General features: G+C 42.0%; 1 protein-coding gene across 3 annotated transcripts in view; it reads left to right on the top strand.

The window, feature by feature from the left end:
• LOC109039849 (acyl-CoA Delta-9 desaturase) overlaps window positions 1–19,300 on the top strand; it is a 72,675-nt gene that overhangs the window by 35,202 nt on the left and 18,173 nt on the right. Inside the window, exons 1-2 of one of the 3 annotated variants that reach the window (XM_072300945.1) lie at window positions 4,269–4,408; window positions 8,872–8,914. The exons of 1 other annotated variant lie outside the window; for it this stretch is intronic. The gene's annotated coding sequence lies outside the window, so the exon portion shown is untranslated. Of the gene's footprint in view, window positions 1–4,251; window positions 4,409–8,871; window positions 8,915–19,300 lie in introns of those variants that run through there. One more of the 3 variants, XM_019055528.2, reaches the window with a different exon arrangement.

Genomic DNA, 19,300 nt, shown 5'->3' with positions numbered 1-19,300 from the left:
AGGCAGGTTACGTTCCCTCGTCCGGGAAACGGCGATTTGTGTCAGACAGGGTGGGAACGTAAAAAGGCGCGCGGTGGCGCGGTAGGTCGGGCGGAATGGAAGCGTAAATGTCTCCCTTAAAAGCCTCGTAAGTTCATCGGATATCGATTGGATATCGAGGGCAAACTAATTGAGCCAGCCCGGAAGGGTGCCCACGGAAGAGGGGGGGTGGGGCTTTCAAAAGCTACCGCAAGAAATCACTAGTACCCGCGTCGGTTCTTACGGTTTTCCGAAGAGAAGAACATCACAGAACGGATAGTTAGAGGAGTAAAAATATTGTAAATTCATGTTCGCGTCTATTTCGGTCTCGTAACGGCTTTACGAGTCGTAAATTCTGAGGCTCGATCGAGAATGTTGGACTCACTGCAATTTTATCTTACTGACTCCGATTCGCGTGGAAAATCAATACTTACTGTGAGCTTTCTGGCTCTACTAATGTTCATTTTTTGGTATAGTTATATTCGTAGAGATTGATCGGAACGATTCCGATTATTTGTTCGGCTATCGACATGCAATCATCTCAAGATAATATTCTCCTGTCCCCTTCGTATTTATTCATGACCTAGGTTGTTTTTTTTTTTTTTTTTTTTTTTTTTTTTTTTTTTTTTTTTTTTTTTACGGAAGTTCGCTCGATTATATATTTTAAAAGCGACTCAGTTCACTGTAGGTACAAGCGAGGAAAAATAATATATGTATATGCGGCTGGAACTGCCTGAGCTGAACTCTCTCTTCCCTTAGTCACTCGCTGATACTCATTATAGAGTTCAAATTTTTGAATCCAATGGGAATTTTTAAATTTTTTGGCCTTGTTTTCCCCGTAAAATAGTGTGGACTCATTCTGTGTTTACAGTGTTTATAGACCCATTTACTTTACAGGAATGGATTTTTTAAGTGAAAACTCTTAATTTTTTGTTATTGATTCCTGCACGGATCATGACTCTACGATTAGGAATTTACAACACGAATTGAGTCTGAGCACCTTTATAATAATTCCTTTAATTGTTCGGACGAACTGAATGAACTTCCGGCGTGTTATTCTGCCGTGCTGAGGAAAAACGCCGTATGAACATTCGAGAGTTGCCAAATTTCTCCGAATAAAACATGTATTTTTGAGGTAAGTTATGCATATTATCCCTTGAAATTTTCAGATATTTTAAATTAAATCGGGAACAAAATTGATTAAAAAATTTGAGGAAAAATATTCAAAATTTTCTCAGCAAATTCGGTCTTTCTTGAAGGAAATATGGCAACGGATGAAGGCTCTTACGGCGTTCTTTCTTAGCTCGACAGTATTGTGCTGTGCCTCCCTCACACCAAGTGCAAAAGTGGTGTATCCTCCGCAAGCAAGACAGTGAAAGTGACGACTTTTTTCTTCTTCTTTTTTTCTATCAATGAGCAAGAACGTAGCTTCCTATAACAACCTCATGATCGCACGAGGCTGGTTTGCGATGTTGCATAACGGCTTCTCATTGTTGCCGCTTCAATTTCCATTCAATTTTTCTCCCTGGCAGCGCCGTTGTGAGCAGTGCTGTCGTAGTCTCCCGACATATCTCGCCTTCACTTAACAAGCTATGCAATTCGGGCTACTCGGGAGTTCAAATAGTGGTATCGTTCGAGTGGATGATTCAAGGTTCGCCAGGTCTTGGAAGTCCTCCCTCAGTATTTTTTTTTTTTTCGAATTTTCGCATTGTTGAATTTTTAAATATTTCGGAATGTACTCAATACGTCCTTGAACTTCACATAGTTCAGTAGTTATTTTTTTTCTTCGAGTCCGGAGAATCATTCTTATTTTCTTTTGGATGCGGAAACTCCCAAATTGTGTCGTTTGCACATCAGAAATTTTCCATTTTATGTCCATAGGAGGCATGAGTCATGATTTTTAAGTCGTTTCTGCGTGCCTTTAAACATTTTTTATGATAATAATTTAGTGTGCCAATATCTTTCGAGTCACTCGAATAGAACCCAAGTGTTCTCGATTTTGTTAGTTGGACTACAACTTTTCAAAAATTTCTCACGAGTCTTTGATTTTGATTTTGTCAAGCCTATTTTGAGCCCTGATTTGGTGGTTCCAAACAAACTTCGCTCCTAAGTAACCTGAGCAGAAATAGTAATTCGAAAAACTTAACTTTTAACGCCGCAACGTCAGTGTGAATTTTTCTCTAGCCATGAGGTGAGATGTAATTCTTCGAATCGAGACCCGTTTCTCTCGAAATTGAATCGGTCAGTTGCAAAAGGGCTCAAGCGCCAAAAATGAACTTTTGAGAAAAATTGTAACAACCGTTTTAATTGACTCCTTAGAAATGCTAGTGCTTTAAAATATTTAAGCGATTAATTAATTAATCAAATTTTTACTTAACCAGCAATCTAAAACGTGTTGGTTCATATGTTTCTACTGTTTTTTTCGTATTTTTATATCTGGCGCTCGAGATTTTTTGTAACTGACCGATTCAATTATCAAAAATATTACTCAGTCTATTCTTTCTCAGGAGGTTTTGATGGCCGCAATTTCATTAAGTTTTTTCCTAGAACAAATATGTGCAATTTTTTTGCGGAATTTGGCATTGGACACGGCCGTGTTGCGTGCTTGCGTCGTGGGCATAACATGGTGGCCGGCGCGGCGGTTTTGCAGGTAGGTCGCTCCATGCAGCGCGGAATTCGATTTCCGGTTATTTCCCCCGGGTCGTTTCCGGTTGCCCCCCCTCCCCCTCCTCCCACCGGCTCTTACTGCCCGCTGCGGTGGCGCTCCGTTATGGCCCGCTATTAATTTTTTGTCACCTCCCAGTGTTGATAATCTCTTCAAATTATGGATTATCGGAGTGAAGCGATCGTAAAGGACGGAAACACGGCTGTGTTTAAAATTATGAGGAGTACGAGTGCGGAGTGAAATTTAATCTTTTTGCAGCTTTGTGTGAACTCCTTTCCCACGGAGAAAATTTCACGGTCGTTACAGTCGTAAACAACGGTTTTAAATGGCTCTTTGGGGCTTTTTTGGGTTTTTCGGTTTTTTGCAACTGATAATTTGAAATATTTTGGCTGTAAATCTGTAGGTGATACTTTTTTGAGAAAACGTTGTAGAGAGAGATCAGGTTCGCCTTCAATTCGATAAATGCAATTTGATCGGCTCAGGAGTACAAATAGTTGTATCGTGCATTTTAGTTTAGCTTGATATCCCAAGGACGTATGATTTACGTTGTAATCTTTGCGTGTTTAATGACCATCGCAGCGAAATGCCCAGCAATTTTTACTCGATTCTCCCCGCAAAAAAATATTGATATTGACATTGAGATAACTTGCAAAAGATGGAGCGCTTGCGATCATTTCTAAATAATTGAAAAGCGGGAGGAAAAAATATAGTTCGCCTTCAACTCGATACAATTCATTTTTTACCTTTTCCTGTTCTGATTTTCCTACTCGTTCCCCCTCCATTTCTTTCCTGTCTCCCTCGCCTCTTTTTCATCTCTCATCTTGAACGGTGAATGTCATCGTTTTTGTCTATTACTTACCTCTTTAGTCCATTGCACCCATCCGCTTTCACCGATAGTATCGACCTCCATTTTCCCTTCATCCTCTTTGTCTACCGCTTTGTCTATACATTGAGATAATCAGCCCCCGTCAGAGACTTCTTGACGCAAGTACGGCAGTTTTTGTTGCTGTGTGTGGAGTCCGTCTCTATACCTCGCGTATTTTAAGGGCGAGAGGTCGCAGCGACTAATTATCCAGACCGAAGCAGAAAAGCTCTATCCGCATCGACGAACGGTCCCCCGATAGCACGAGATCCCACCTCATCCGCGGCCCACCACAAAAGGCGGATAGACAAGAGCCTTTCTTTCCAAAACCGCGCACCTCCCGTTAGGTCCCGCCGCGGATTACGCGGTTTCCGTTCCGTGCTTGGCTGGCATTTGCGCGAGTTTGATCACCGCCTCCCGTGACCTTTGCGAGCGAAGATCGGTCCCGACGACGCAAGCGGGAACGTCCTATCGCCGCTGATCACAGTTGCCGAATCCTCCGAAAAATAACTTTTTTCCCCTTCGTAAAACACGTTTAGCTGCACGATTTGGCGATAGCGTTTGGCGTGCCTGTCAGATTTGGCGGGATTATAGTATTTTTCCGGTGTGTTAAGCGCGTTTAGAGGGGCGATTTGGCGCTAGCGCTGCTGATTGAAGACGCTCGTCGGGTGGGTTTATTGCGCAGTCGGCGCAAATTTTCCGCCGAGCCTTTGCTCGTTTTCGTGCGAATTTTGTCGGTGAAGGTCGCCGGATTCGGATCGCCACTTGTCGACCGGGCGCGTTCCAGGGAGGTGCCGCCTAGTGCTTTCGCCGGAGAAGTGGACGCGGAGTAAAGGACCCGAACGGATAACCGATATTCACAAGTAAGTCTCGACCTTTTCTCGCCGCCAACGAATCAGAACCTTTATCGAACGCATTTATGCCCAAAGGAACTTGGTTTAAACGAATCGGACTTCATTTTTAAATTGGGTAACTACACTGAAAAAAAAGATAGGTAGAATATACCATTCCTCACGCTGTACTTTACACAGCGTGAATTCGAAGTTGAATCTGCCAGAGGAATGGTTACCTGTACCAGTATATAGTACCGTTAACCTTTTTTTCTGGCAGAATTGACTCTGGTTTAACGCTGTGTGAAATACAGCGTGAAGTAATGGTTAATTCTACCAATCTTTTTTTTCAGTGTACAATTTCTAGCTCATCCGTAAAAACACTCGGGCCGCGTCTAGGAGAGAGGAACCAAGCCACATCAGCTATTACCGAGTTTAACTGATTAATTTCATTTTTGTACAAGAGAACGTTTGTGCGGATTCCTTTGAAAATTTTAATGAATTTGCTTCTTACGATGCAGAAATTCACTGTGAAATTTGCGCAAAAGTTCGCAAAACCGTTTTCATGTAAAAAATTAAGTTGCCCAATTAATTAGGCAGAAGCTGATGTGGCTTGGTTCCTTTCTGCTTAACGCGATCCACTTGTGTCTCGAGGCAAACTGATGGCTCATACGTTGTTTCTATACTGAGCCAAAAATTGTAGTTCCGAATTGCAAAATTAACTCCAATTAAGGTGGATTCTCAGTTTTTGGGTAATGCATTCTAGGTGCGATCGGTGTATTTCAAATTTTAACCTTAAGGTGAATTATTTTGGGAAATCGAATTTTCAGTCCGTTGATGATATCGAAGAATTTTCGTCCCGAAAATCATCTTCCAAAGACTTTAACCGAAGTGTAAAGAACTGTTTCCAATTAACCATCGATATCGGTGCATTGAAATCGGTTGCAAAATTGAAAAAAAAATAGTACTTTTTTCTTTATTTTAAGATTTAGGAGGATGATTTTCGGTACGAACATCCCTTAGTGAGTATAATCTACGGACTTGAATTTTGATTTTCCCATTTTAATCCACCAAATCGTTAACATATGAAATTCATCGATCGAACCCAGAATGTATCGCGCAAAAGCTGAAGTTCCACCCAAAATCGGAGGAACTACGAGGATTGGGTTCGCGCGCTGCATAGTTCCTTTTGATTTTATTCATTTGTACATAGTTCCTTTTAGCGTAAATACCTCCAATTCGAGAGATAAAAGCTGTTCCTTCGGACAATATCCATAGTCCTTCCTTCAAGTGAATCTGGGGTAAAAAGTTTCGTGTTTTGAGCAGGACTAATTATTATGAGCTTACCCGGATTATTTTCAAATGGTCGGATTAATTGTATGATCAAATTAAGATGTTTCTAGGCCCTTATGATGGAAAAAATATGAAAGAATGGCCGAAAACTTGAGGTGAGATGTCGCGTCAGTAGCTCAGGAAAACCGAATGAACATTCATCTATTACAGTTGGGTTCTTTTTCAACATTGATTTCACCAGTCTGAAAGAGAATCAGCTGCACACATCAGTTCCACAAAAACTTTAAGAGGTCAGAAAATACGGGGATTTAAAGAAACATGTCACCCTGTTAATGATCGTTCAATACCCATTACTAAAAAATCCGATGTTTTCCGTTGTCCCTTCGTAAAGTTTCTTCTTTGTTTCGACTACCTTGCCGAAAGCTCGCTGGTTAGAACGAAAGTTCAGAAAAAGGTCCATTTCCGAAATTCGACACACATCCTATATATTTATTCGATGATCTTTTGAGAATGAGGGTTGTAGTGTAGGTGCACATCAGTGGCAAGGCGTGGCCGCGTGAATAATCGATTATCGATATTTCCCCATTTGAAGCTATGGTGAAGAATCGATTATTGAGGTGTTCGTTGCGAACACCCTGTATGTCGATCCTTCTCCATACGTTTTAAACGGGAGATCAATCGATATATCGCAAAGCGTGCCACGCCGCCGGCTGAGGAGGTGAGCGAGATATTCGAAGGCGCACATCTGGGCGATCGCTTAATTGAAATTTCCTCCGAGAGAGGTCAATGTCAACCCGATTTTGAACTGGACTCGCTCCAACTGGGTGGATGAAAGTAACCTGTTCCAACGCCCCCCCCCCCCCCCCCTCGTCCTCCCCCCACCGACAGTCTCAGCGGTGACGAGTGCCCGGCCAGCGTCCCGTGGTAGTAGGTCGTTCGTGCCCCCCATTTTTTAGGGATTTTGAGCAGCGGCGTGGCGTGCTTTGCGATATATCGATTGATCTGCGGGCCGATTATTGAAACTAATAGACAAAGACGACAAAAGGGATTTGGAGGGAACCTACTGGTGGAAGCAGGTGGTGGCAATGGACATAGAAGGTAGGTAATGGACTAACTAACGGCAACCCATTAAAGACCCGACAGTTAGTCCATCATTTTCTCCCTCAGTCTATGAGAACCAACCTCGTCAACCAATAAGATCGCTCCATACTCCCTATGTCTTCTTTGTCTATTACTTTGTCGATCAGTTTCAATAATCGTCCCGCTGCTTTGTTAAAGTTGTAAAAAAGGATCGATAAAAAAGGTGATCGCGAGGAAAGTGCGTTAGAAAAGTCAAGGAGTTTTGATAGGTTTAGATTTCCGTTGCTAGGTTCCCTGAAATTCCTAGAATTTTAAAAAATGTGGTTATTTCGTTCTCGGCCGCTTGAAAGCCCCCCCCCCCCCTCCCCCTGATATAGACTTTTAAATGTCCAAAATAACGTCGTCCTTGTATCTTTACGTATTTGGGGGCATATGCAAAGAAGCACTGAACACCTATTTGCGGAAGAAGAGGCAACATCCAGTTTTTTGGCATTCCCTGATACCCTCCAAGATTTTTCGCCCTACCTTTGAAGTTTTGATATACCTTTGAAAGTTCCTGATTTTACCAATTGCACTTCCTCTAAAAGTCCTTGATTACTTCCATGAATCTTGTTAGTCGACGTTTTAGTTCCTTTGCAATATTCGGCACGTAGAATCATACCTCCTGTTGCGCCTTCACTAGCGTCATTGCGTGATCGGAAAAATATCCGATTATTCAATCTCTGATATTTGCCGTTAAATTGAAGGTGACACAAACAGTCAAACAAAATTTAAAAAAGTCACTCGTTAGACAAGTCGTCGACAGCTTGTTTACGTGCAGTTCAGACTCCCATGGGTGTCTTGCATTATTTACATCTTTCTCGATTCCCATAACTCGTTAATCGAGGAAGAAGTCAATTCTTACCGCCAAACGCAGCTTTAATACGCCGCGTCCTGTTGCCTTTCTGGTTAATATCGGAAAACATTATTAACTCTTTATCAGTATTCTTTTATTTCTTTATTTTCCTATTTTTCCATTCGTGAACGTCAAACCCTGCGAATCGAAGAGGAAGAATGCTTATACGCCCAACACCCTTGGAAAGCATGGACATTTTCAAATTCAAGAAGAAAATGTTTCTCTCAGTTCGATGCACTCATTAATATTTGCGCGATTCCTGTCGGGCAGATACCAAGCTTGCAACACGTTATCAGGATCGGAAGTCTTTTTTTTTCCAAAGCCGCTTTTTAGTGTAACCTTTATCAGCGGAAACGTTCGGAAAAAATGAGAAAATCAATGTTTTATAAACCGGGGAGAATTGTCTCTCATCTATCATCACTTCCTAAATGTTATATTCGTGAAATTTTTTCTTGAACGATAATTTTTTCGGTAGATAATCCGTCTAGATTGATGAATCGGAGAAAATCATCCGTGAAGGTTATCAAGATGTTACGAAATAGTGTATTTATGTGCGCTGATTTTGTTTTTACGGGCAGCAAACCCTCGAGTTTTTTGACAGGCGAATGATGCTGATGGGCGAATGTAAAATTCAAGCGGATGTATTGAAATGAGTGATGAAACCGGTCGGGCACCGGATAAGCGGCAAATCAATTGCTCAAATTGGAACCTAGCTTTATTCCCATAATTTGATTTCTTTCAACTTGGGGGGGGGGGGGGGTGTCAAAATCCGGGAACATTTTTGAATTTTGTAAGGATCCGCCCCGCCGGCAGCTACGTCATAACTTCCTCCCTCTTCCCTCCAATTTTCTATGCTGGAAGAATACATATGGGTACACTGGGAACATATCAACTACCATGCAATTAGGAACTGCAATATCCTGATCATCCGTAAAATCACTTGTGTGCATAGGGAACCAATGGTTCGTTACGTTGTGTCTAAACTGGGCCAGGAATTGTATGTAATTCCTAATTACAAAATGTAATCCAAACTATATCCTTTTGAAGTTGCGAGAGATCCGCGGGAGACGCGTAAACGTCGGAAAAATTTTGGAAATTCCAATGATTCAGAGAATGCAGTATTTTGTGTTATAATTTATTTCATTTGTTTATATATTTTCAAGCTGTAAATCGTTGTCACGTCAATCAACCCCGTTAATAATTTAATTTGTTAATTTCTCTGTTTCAGGTGAGCTCACAACCCTCTTAGTTTTCTCAGTCAAACTTCGTTTGTGAGTATATTTTTCAGTAATTAATTGCTTTTCATAATGCTTATAGTTCCGTTTGGCAGAAATCGTCCATTTCACAGTCGCAAAACTGACCTAAATTAAATAACTCAATTTTTTACACATGTACGACTGTGTAGTTCCTGTCAATAATTTCGTTAGTTTCAGCAATTAGTAATTAAAGAATAATTAGTAAAATCTTCAGTTAAAAATGGCTGATAGGGCTCCGGAAAAATACGTAAGCAGCGAGTAGAAACGTCTTTACGTTTGCCTATGATGAAAGTTAACGATGACAACGATGAAGTTATGTCCTTTCGTCCGGAAAATAATGAGCTATCGCCTGAAGCACGGTGTGTCTGTCAATGTCAACGCTTTTCATGAAAACATCGAGTCCGTGTTCTCACGACATCCGAATTTCAGAGTGTGCGGGACGTCGTAGTAAAATCTCACCGCAACGTAGATAAATCAGCTGTTTTTATGGGTGGGTACGTGTTTACGCGCCGAGTTCATGGCGCAGCGGAGCGCGAAAAGCAGCCGAAAACGGCGCAGGAATTCAAAGTTCGACGCAGAAGACCGACCACTCCGGGCCCACAGCACTCGATGACGAAATATCACCCCCCCCTTCCCCTTTCCCGCTCCGCCAGCCCGTGACCTACCGCGTACGTCACCCCCTCCGCCCCGTGACGTGACGTCATGCGTCATGCGCGCCCTCTTCCGTGGTTCCGGAGAACCCACCCCCATGAAATTAAGCTACAAGGTCACACTTTGACGTGACGTCTGTGAAGTAAAAGTTATTTTTTGTAAGATCCGGACGACGATGTGAATTGCGTGATTTTTTCCCCCGCGACAGGAATGAAGCTATGAGAGCCATAGTCATATTCCTTGTGGGAACTTTCAGTATGAAAAGTCGGGATGGCTTGGAAGAGCTAAGATATTTTTTTCAACCGTGAAATGTTTAGTCCAGGCGACTGGTAGCTAAAAAAGAGGCTACCTGGAATTTCGGGTACACAGCTGTTTTGCTTTCTTACTTTATGTTTTTTGGGTTGTTGAATCCGAATCTGAAAACGCCTTCAATTGTGGCGTGATACCTCACTCATTCCAAAGAGTGCGAATAGTTGTATCATTGCGCCTTAGCATCGCGATGGAAGATAATTATTGAAGTAGCCTTTACGCTGGCCGTACCAAAAAGGCACTGAATTTTTCTGCTGAGGTATGAGGTTGGAAGGTACTGAATACCTAATTAACTACTGAAAAATTCTTAATATTTGTCAGCCAGTTTATATTGACACCCTATTTATGCGACACGAGGAACCCGACATGGAAAGTTGGCGTTTCGAAAACGCCTTCAATTGTTGCGTGATACCTCACGCGTTCCGGAGAGTACGTATAGTTGTATCATTGCGCCTTAGCATTGCGATGGAAGATTATTATCGAAGTAGCCTTTACGCTGCCCGTACCAAAAGGTACTAATTTTTCCGCTGAGATATGAGTTACTGAATGTATTAGAAATGTACTGAAAACCTACTGAAAAATACTTAATATTTGCCAGCCAGTTTTAATTGACATCCTATTTATGCGAGACGAGGATCCCGACATGAAAAGTTGGCGTTTCGAAAACGCCTTCAATTGTGGCGTGATACCTCACGCATTCCGGAGAGTACGTATAGTTGTATCATTGCGCCTTAGCATTGCGATGGAAGATTATTATCGAAGTAGCCTTTACGCTGGCCTTGTCGGTTTTTCTTCGCCGCTATTGCAGTTTTGACCGCATAGTTTAAGTGTGCCCAAGTTAGGATTGCATTTAGCGAATGGATAATTCTAATAGAAAAATTAAAAATAATCAAGCAACAAGGAATATAGCGAAATAAAACGATCTCTAATGAACAATCAACTTAAAGGTACAGAAAGAGTACTGATTTTTTTCTGCTTATGTCTTACTGAATTTTTCGGAAAGGCACTGAAAAAGTACTGGAAAAGTACTTTTTTTTTGTCAGTCAGTTTTAGAGACACCCTTGCCTTGCGTTGAGAGGATCCAAAATCAGGTTATTGCTTGTGTTTCCTCTTTTTCCTTACCTTCTTTCCTCCTCCTGCCTCTCCTTAAACCTGATCTTCGGGATGATTATTGAAATTAATCGACAAAGTAATAGACAAAAATTAGAAAAAGAAAATGGAGCAATCCTATTGATGGAATCAAGTGGTTGCAGTAGACGAAGGATGTAAGTAATAGAATGGGTAACGGTAACTCATAAGAGATCCCTCACTTAGTCCACTCGTTTTCATTGCAACCAATCGCTTCCACCAATAAGACCGCGCTCCATTTGCCTTTCGTCTTCTTCGTCTATCAATATCAATAATTAGACAACATGGTTTCTTCAATGCCATTCTAACTGTCGCACGAGTGGCTCCCAAACTTTTCGCATTAGTTACTCGATCGTAGACGGACTGTGAGAAGGTGGTTGTACTGTTGTTGACTGTATTCCGTTGGTTAGCGAAAAAAGTCAAACAAAATACCGTTTGTTGTGTCTCAGTGCTCAGATTGTTATTTCTGCGCTCTTGTTTTTTCGCGCATGAATTTTTTTTTTTTTTTTTTTTTTTTTTGCGCGCAAGATTCGACTTGTAATTATTGCGTAATTCAGAATCGACATGGAGGCCTTGCCTGCAGATAAAAGTTCATCGATAAAAGAGTCCGTAATGAGGAAAAAGCGCTCTAATAGTATTTAACAAAAACGGTGACGGCGAGATAGTGGCGTTGCGTGCTTTGCGATATGTCGATTGATCTGCCATTTAAACCTATGGAAAATGATCGATAAACAGGGCAAACGCAACGAACTTCTTAATAATCGATCTTTTATCATAGCTTCAAATAGGGAACTGCCGATAATCGAGCATTCACCCCTCGCTACTGTCAGACGTCGAAGGTTTTTAGCTCTCACCGCGGACACTGCTGAATTTTATGGATGGAAGCTGACTGAAGTGACTCCGGATTTAAGTCATTTGAACTAATCTAATCTTTCTCTGCTCTGAATTTCATTTATACTCTAAAATGTAACATTCTGTGAACCTGTTATTATGACGGGTCCACCGAAATATCGCGTTCAATTTAAACGAAAGTATAAACTTTGCTCAGGTTAGCATCGCTCCAGTTAGGGTTGAGCAAAAATGCGTAACTGCCAAATTTGCAATTAGTCTTTGCGGAAGCTCATTCCAAAACAATAAAAAATAACCTCAAACAATTATTTTTGCAGTTTATTCGGCTTCTATTCCAGTTTAGGAATCTACAGCCATCTATAGACACGAGCTTAACGTAGAGATTATAACCTCATACAGGAATATTTGAACTAACGTTGGAAAAGCTATATAAGGATGAGAAAATCCCCAACAATTTCACTTTTCATTGCCATTTTGGTACTCAAAAAAATACAAAATCTATCTTAAAAGACCCATTCCCTCAGATTTCTAAATTGACTTTTGAGGCTATGTTCACGTGTCGAACCAATCGGTATCGATACAATCTCCCCTATTTGATGTATCGAATACGATCTATTCAGGGTGTCTAGCATCAGGAAAAACCGGAAAATAACAGGAATTTTGGCCGATCAGGAAAATCGGAGAATCGGATGTTTTATCAGGAATTTTTCTCACGCAAATCTCAGCGGAGAAAGTCTTACTGCTATTTGCCTACCGTGCCAGGAGTCGAGAAAAATCAGGAAAATATCAGGAATTTTCAAAGTGAAAAAATCAGGAATTTTTTATAAAATATCAGGAAAAATCAGGAAAATATCAGGATTTTTCAAAATTAAAAAAATACTAGACACCCTGCTATTGCGCTGGAGGAATGAAGAAGCGGCAACCTTGATTGGCGGGGCATGAGGGATTAGCAGTCAACGACTCCTCGACTCGCGGCGCGCGGGGAGCGCGGTGATTGGCTGCTTCGCGGATCTGGATGGCGCGATCCGTCGGATGTCGTCGTTTGCCGCACCGACCACCGACACCGACATCGTTGCACCGTCGAGCGGAAAAAACTCGCCCGCTTTATTATTACGTTGAGGCTAGAGTCGCTTTATACTGAGAGTCAAGACAATTCGGCTCATGGATGTCACATACGGGAATAAAGATTACCGAAATTGAACGTTTTTCGTAATCTTTGATCGGCCCATTCTCAAATGCCTTTCTCCGTTCCTCCTCTCATTCCGTTTGTTCCTTGCCGAACCCGTCATTCCCTGGTCCATTCCAGATTATAATCTTTGCAATTGGTGAAAGTGTAATCTTTATTCCCGTTTGTGACACTGTGGAGGCCTAAAATACGGGAACCAATCAGAAATGGATTCAAATTGTCTTGACTCTCAGTATAAAGGGACTCTAGTTGAGGCCCTCCGGGAACCCCCGTCCCCCTCCCCCGGGGGATGCCCGCCCACCCGGCAACGTGGCTACGGCCCACCGCCCACCCCTCCGATGCCAGGTCGCACGCCGCGCGGGTCACGTAGACACTCGTCCGAGATCGACGCTCCTTTGACGTAAGGACGTATCCGTATCTTCGTATGAGCCCAGGAAAGCACTGAGTTATACGGAGACCGGGGCTCATGTCGGAATCGAGATACGCTCTTACGTCGGAGGAGCGGCGAGATGAAGCGGATTCGCCGACTTTCGCCATCGCGGATTCTGGTAGCCAGCACCGCGTTTCGGAGTCGCGAGTCCATGAGTTTTTTCTAAAAAAAAGTAGGCCCTCGTGTAGTATACTTTCATAATGAAGCTCTTGGTTTGAATCATGGGGAGGGGCTGGGGGATGTTCCCCTTAGAAATCTACTTGGTCTCTCCTACACTGGAAAAAAAAAAAAAAACCACACATTGGATCTAGAGTCCAGACTCTTGAAAACATTGACAAGAAAAAGGACTCTAGATTCAATCAAATTTAAGCTTAAATCAAAAGGAAATCCGCTCAAATTAAGAGGCTTGGGTCAAGATTTAAGCTTAAATCTGATTGAATCGAGAGTATTTTTTCTCGTCAATGTTTTCAAGAGTCTGGACTCTAGATCCAATTTGTTTTGTTTTTTCCCAGTGTAAGAAATATGAGGGACTCTGCTAAATAAGTGCGTGGCGTATGTTTCATCCTAGAAATCGTACGTGGTTCCGCGAGAACAACGCAAATTGGACTGCATTTTGCAATTTGGAACTATAAATTCTGGCTCCTCTGGAAAAACACTTATGTGCATAGGGAAACTAATGGCATACGTTGTTTTTAAACCAGGCTAGAATTTATAGTTCCAAATTGCAAAATTTAGTCCAATTGATCCTGAAACGACTGATGCTTTATAATGAACCCGAACCCTCCTCGGCAGTTAGGAGAGTCCAGTAGACCATCTTTGTTGAGGTGCCCTTTCTGCCCCCCTCCCGCGAAAAGTTCTCACTTCCGTTCATGGAAGGACTATAATAAAGTCCTCTTAACAAGCAATATATGTATTTTACAGAACTAAAGCTCCCCTGCTGTGTAAAAGGTACACTGAAAAAAAATGGTTATGTGGTGAGAGTCCATACTGCTCGGAAAATCTGAGGTATGAACTACTTGCACACACGGTTCGGCTTTCACGACTAGGGCAGAGATGTGCCGAAAACATGTTTTGTATGGGAAAGCATACTTACTTTTCATACGGTATGGATTCTAAGTCCATACTCTTCGTATGTAATGTTTGTACATACCAAGACAGACTCTACCTCTAGGTCGGCATCAAATTTTTTCCAGTCTGTATGTGGCTTCTACCCATACTTTATGAAACGTGAGTGCATTAAATTTTTTCAGTTTAAGGACACTAATGGCACAAACGTATTTTTTCTAAACTGAGCCAGAAATTGTAGTTTCGCTAATTGCAAAATGTATTCCAATCTAAACCATATTTATAACCCTCTCGAAATAAGATGTGATTAAGGGTCAGCTATAAATATAGCTCACGGAGGGCCGGTGTTCATCATATGTTTTTTTTTCTCCTGGCCAGGTCCAAGTTAATGGAAATTCAGTGGAAAAAACCGAGTGATGAGCGTGGATTTTTCCCAGTCAAATCGGCGAAGATAATTTTTTTGCAGCTCCGTTTTTCCTCGGCGTCGGGTCGCTCGTCTCGGCGTCAAGGATGCTTCCAGTGCTTTCACTGACTCGAGAAAATTAACATCCACAGTGCGCGGACACGAAGTATTTTACTCTCATTTTCACGCATTCTAGGTTCCTTAGAATTGAAAACGCAGCAGCGTCAAACGTTTTGGCTTTTGTAGATTCTCTGGAAAAAAAGTCGCTTGGATCTAGAGTTCAGACTCTTAATAACATTGACAAGAACAAAACTATTGATTCAATCGGAGTTTTGCTGGAATCAAAAGGAAATCCGCTTAAATCAAGAGGCTTGGCTATTCGATTCAAGGCAAAATCCGGTTGAAGTATTTTTTCTTGTCAATTTTATTAAGAGTCTGAATCTCATCTTTTTTTTCCAGTGTTGAAAATTGCAAGGAAATTTCATAATTTATCGCCAAAAGCAGAAGTTTGTATAGAATTTGCTTATTTTTCTTTGATCACATACTTCGGTACAGAGCAGAATTGATAAAGATGCGGAAGAAAACGATGCAAATTAATTGTTGAAGCGGAAAGACAGAAATCGAGGAAATGAAGTATAAATTTTTAATAACGTGAGAAAAATACCGAAAACACGTTTGATTTTCCTCCTTGCGTTCCAGCACAAAATCAGTGGCGATATCAGACTAATTTCTCCATTATAATGTTCCAAAATTTTCCCTTCAATTGTATTGAATTCATTTTATTTGTTCTATTTCGTATTTATTTCTCCTGTTTTCCCAGCGATAAAATGACGCATTGAAGATGAAGAGCAAAAGATTGTGAAGGCATTTGATCTGATTTTAACTTACCCACCGCAAAACAGTCTTAAAAATATTGAGATAAATATAGCCTCTAGCGGTTAAACTATTTTCGGGAATCGAGGTCATAATCATTCAATCTTTTTGTGTACCGAGTCCGTTATTCTAAAAATCTCGAGTCACTGTTGCCTAAATTCTCTCAATCCTTCCCCGTACACAATGTAAAATACGTCGATCCGCGTGAGAACGGCAATTCCACTCTTTTTTACAGCTATAGCACCACGAACCAATTGTCAAATCGCAAAACGTCGATCGATTTTTCGAATTTCCGTGCGTTAAGTGCCGATTTTTCCTTTCAATTTGGCGATGGCGCACCAGGTGCATTTCACGGTCTGCTCAGTGGGTCGTTGCCGTGGTGACGTCATATTGGGTTTATGACGAGAGCAGGGCGCTGTCGCCGTGTTGAACAGTTCACAAGGCTACATCACGGCCCGTCCTTGTATTTGGGCAATCTCGATTGAAATTCTTCGCACTACCTAATTTTTAAGGAAGTTGTTCAAAATTTCGACCGAAAACAGGGTTTCTAAAGGCCGTCGTATCTTAGTAATCGATTCTTGACCATTGCTTGAGATGGGAAGATATCGATAATCGATCATTGACGCCTCGTCACTGGTGCTAAGGAAGAACGGCGTATGAGCATCCTGCTGTCGCCAATTTCCTTCGATAAAACATACATTTTTGAGGAAAGTTATAGACATATTTTCTTGAAATTTTCAGATGTTTTTGATTAAATTGTGAACAAAATTGCCTGACAATTGGAGGACAGACATTCAGAATTTTCCCGGCAAATTCGTTTCTCATTGAAGGAAATATGGCAACGCCTGGAGGCTCGTGCGGCGTTTTTCCTTAGCACGGCAGTATATAGTAGATTTGCCAAAATTTGCCCTGGTATTTGATGTACCAACTTCCAGTCCTTTTTCCAGGCAACGCGAAATTCGAGTCGTAAAAGTTGGGTAGCTTTCTATGGTGGAACGCATGTCGTGAAGATATTTGTGCGAGGTCCTTGATTCGGCGGAAACACCTGGGCTTCTTGCGAAATTGGCCAACTACGATTTGTAAATGCGCCACTCACTGAGGCTCAGTGATCAGTCGTATCTAGATCGTCCTCCATCATCCGCCTACTCCAACTGCGCAGTAAAATCTTTGTCCCTCGCATTCATCTCTAGTTTTTGCCACTGATTTGTTCTTCCCTCCGTCTCTCTCATTCCTCTGCACATATATTAATTGATGAACATACACATGGAGAAGGATAGTAGTGCACCAGGGTGTTTTCGGTCAATTCAAGTCAAAAAATTTAAATTTTAGTTTTTGTGGCCGAATACTTTCTACACTCTCTTAAAAAAGTCGACAAGAAAAAATACTCTTGATTCAATCGGATTTGAGGCGTTGGGTGCAAAAAGGGCATTTCTTGGTCGCGGTGTTTCAGAATCCCCAGTGCTAATTTTTATTTTGAAGAGCGAAACCATTTGGTCAATTTTCTGAAATTTTATATTTTTAGCACTGTGAAATCGTGAACAATATTCTGTAAAAGTTACAGCAAATTACATACATTTGCTTCAATTATAGTGGGTGAAACGTTAGTTAAAAGTTTGAAACACTGCAACCAAGAAATGTCCTATTTGCACTCAGCCCTTCATTTTTGTTTGAATCAAAAGGAAGTCCGCTGAAATTAAGAGGCTTGCTCTCGATCCAATGGTCTCCAGTCAACCACACATTTTACTAGATTCTGGGAACTTCCCACAGTGCCGCATCCAGCTTTGGCGTGCAAAAATTTAGCCTTCGGTAAAGAGGTCTGCTCGGAATTACTTGAAATGGCGGCGGCGCGGAGATAACGTGAAAGGTGGCCGAGAGGCGAGAGGTTATCTACCGGAAGAGGTGCGTGTGCCATTGGGTGCGTCCGAGTTGCGAAAGACTCAGCGATCGCTGATCGCGTCCTACCAGAGGAGCGTGGCGAAATGCCATGCCGCAGGATGCTGCGAAATCGTCCTCTTTTCCATCAATTTCTAGTCTTATATCGTCATTGGTTTGATCCGTCAAAAACTTTTGGATTTGTAGTATTTCTATGCCCTCTTTTTTTCAAGTAAAGAAACAATATGACTGCATTTTGCGATCATTAGGAACTGCAATGCCTGGCTCATCCGTAAAAACACATCTTTGTGCATAGGGCAACTAATGATGCATATTTTGTCTCCAAACTGAGCCAGAAATTTAAGTTCTAAATTGCAATATGTGGCCGAATCATTTTTCTGAAAACTTGCAACGTCGCGTCGGGTGATTTTAAAATCCATGGATATTTGTCGCCGTGTGTTTCTTTGAAATTCTACAGAAGTTTCCCCTCAGCAGAAAACTTACTTTCCAATTATTTGACCCAAGGTGGCCGAAATAATTGTCCCGAAAATTGTTTCATGTACAAATATGTTTCATGTACATCGTTTCATCAAGCTGTGGCGTGGCGTGCTTAGCGATGTATCGATCGATCTGTCATGAACCTATGGAAAAGGCTCGATGGAGAGGGTGTTCGAAACGAACACCTTAATAATCGATTCTTTAGCACAGCCTCAAATGAGAAAATATCGAAATCGATCATTCACGCTCTCGGTCGAGTCCAAGCTGAAATAGAGGTGAGAAGAGCCGTTTTCTACTCACTTTGACCTTTTAAAAGACTAAAGCCCTAGATTTTCTAAAAAAATCCCTAGATCCGTGGAAATGGTGAAAACCTCCTAGATTTGGGGAGAAATCCCCAGGCTTGGAATGATGGCGCCAAATATTGGCGGGAGCGAGCGGCAAAAGTTGAGAGGATCGCTCACGTTGGCGATTGGCGGGAAGCAACCGGTTGCGCCGCGCCGGCGGCCTGGACCAGATCGGCCGCCAGGATCACTTTCACTCAGCGATTGACTTGGAGGGTGCGGGGAGCAATGCCCCCTGCTGCCCCGGCCGCGTGCCCCCGACTCGAGCTTGCTTAATCCGTGCCCCCCCCCCCCCCTCCTTCGGCACTCCACTCTTGAGCTTCGCACTTTCAATCGACATCCAGGATGAGACATTGAGACTGGGGTATCTATATGGGGAGGGTACAGACATGGCAAAATATGGGGCAGTCAACCCTCAAATACGAAAAACGTCATAAAGAAATCCCGCTGTCAATCTTCAGATTACAGTATTTAAGCAAAATGGCTCATAGGCGGATTTAAGAGGGGACGCAAGGAGCGTAACCCCCCCCCCCCCATGTTAGCCCAAAAATAAGGAGGAAGAAAAGGGATGAAAGAAAGAAAGAAGGAAGGGATGGAAAACGGAAGAAGGAAGGACGTTTAGTTATTCGGTAATCACTCATTACTAACTGTCTTGGACTGCGTATTGGATGCTGTGAAAGTTTGAAAATTTTCTGGCACCCCCTCCCCCCCCCCCGTTCAAAGTGTCTAGATTCGCCTATGAAATTGCCAAGAATTTTAACTACTGGCAGGGTTGTCACAGTCAGAAAATACCGGG

Source organism: Bemisia tabaci, chromosome 5 (genome assembly GCF_918797505.1).
Source record: "Bemisia tabaci chromosome 5, PGI_BMITA_v3".
Lineage (NCBI taxonomy): Eukaryota > Metazoa > Arthropoda > Insecta > Hemiptera > Aleyrodidae > Bemisia > Bemisia tabaci.
The sequence above is the reverse complement of the archived record's forward strand: the minus strand, read 5'-3'. Positions and strand labels throughout refer to the sequence as shown.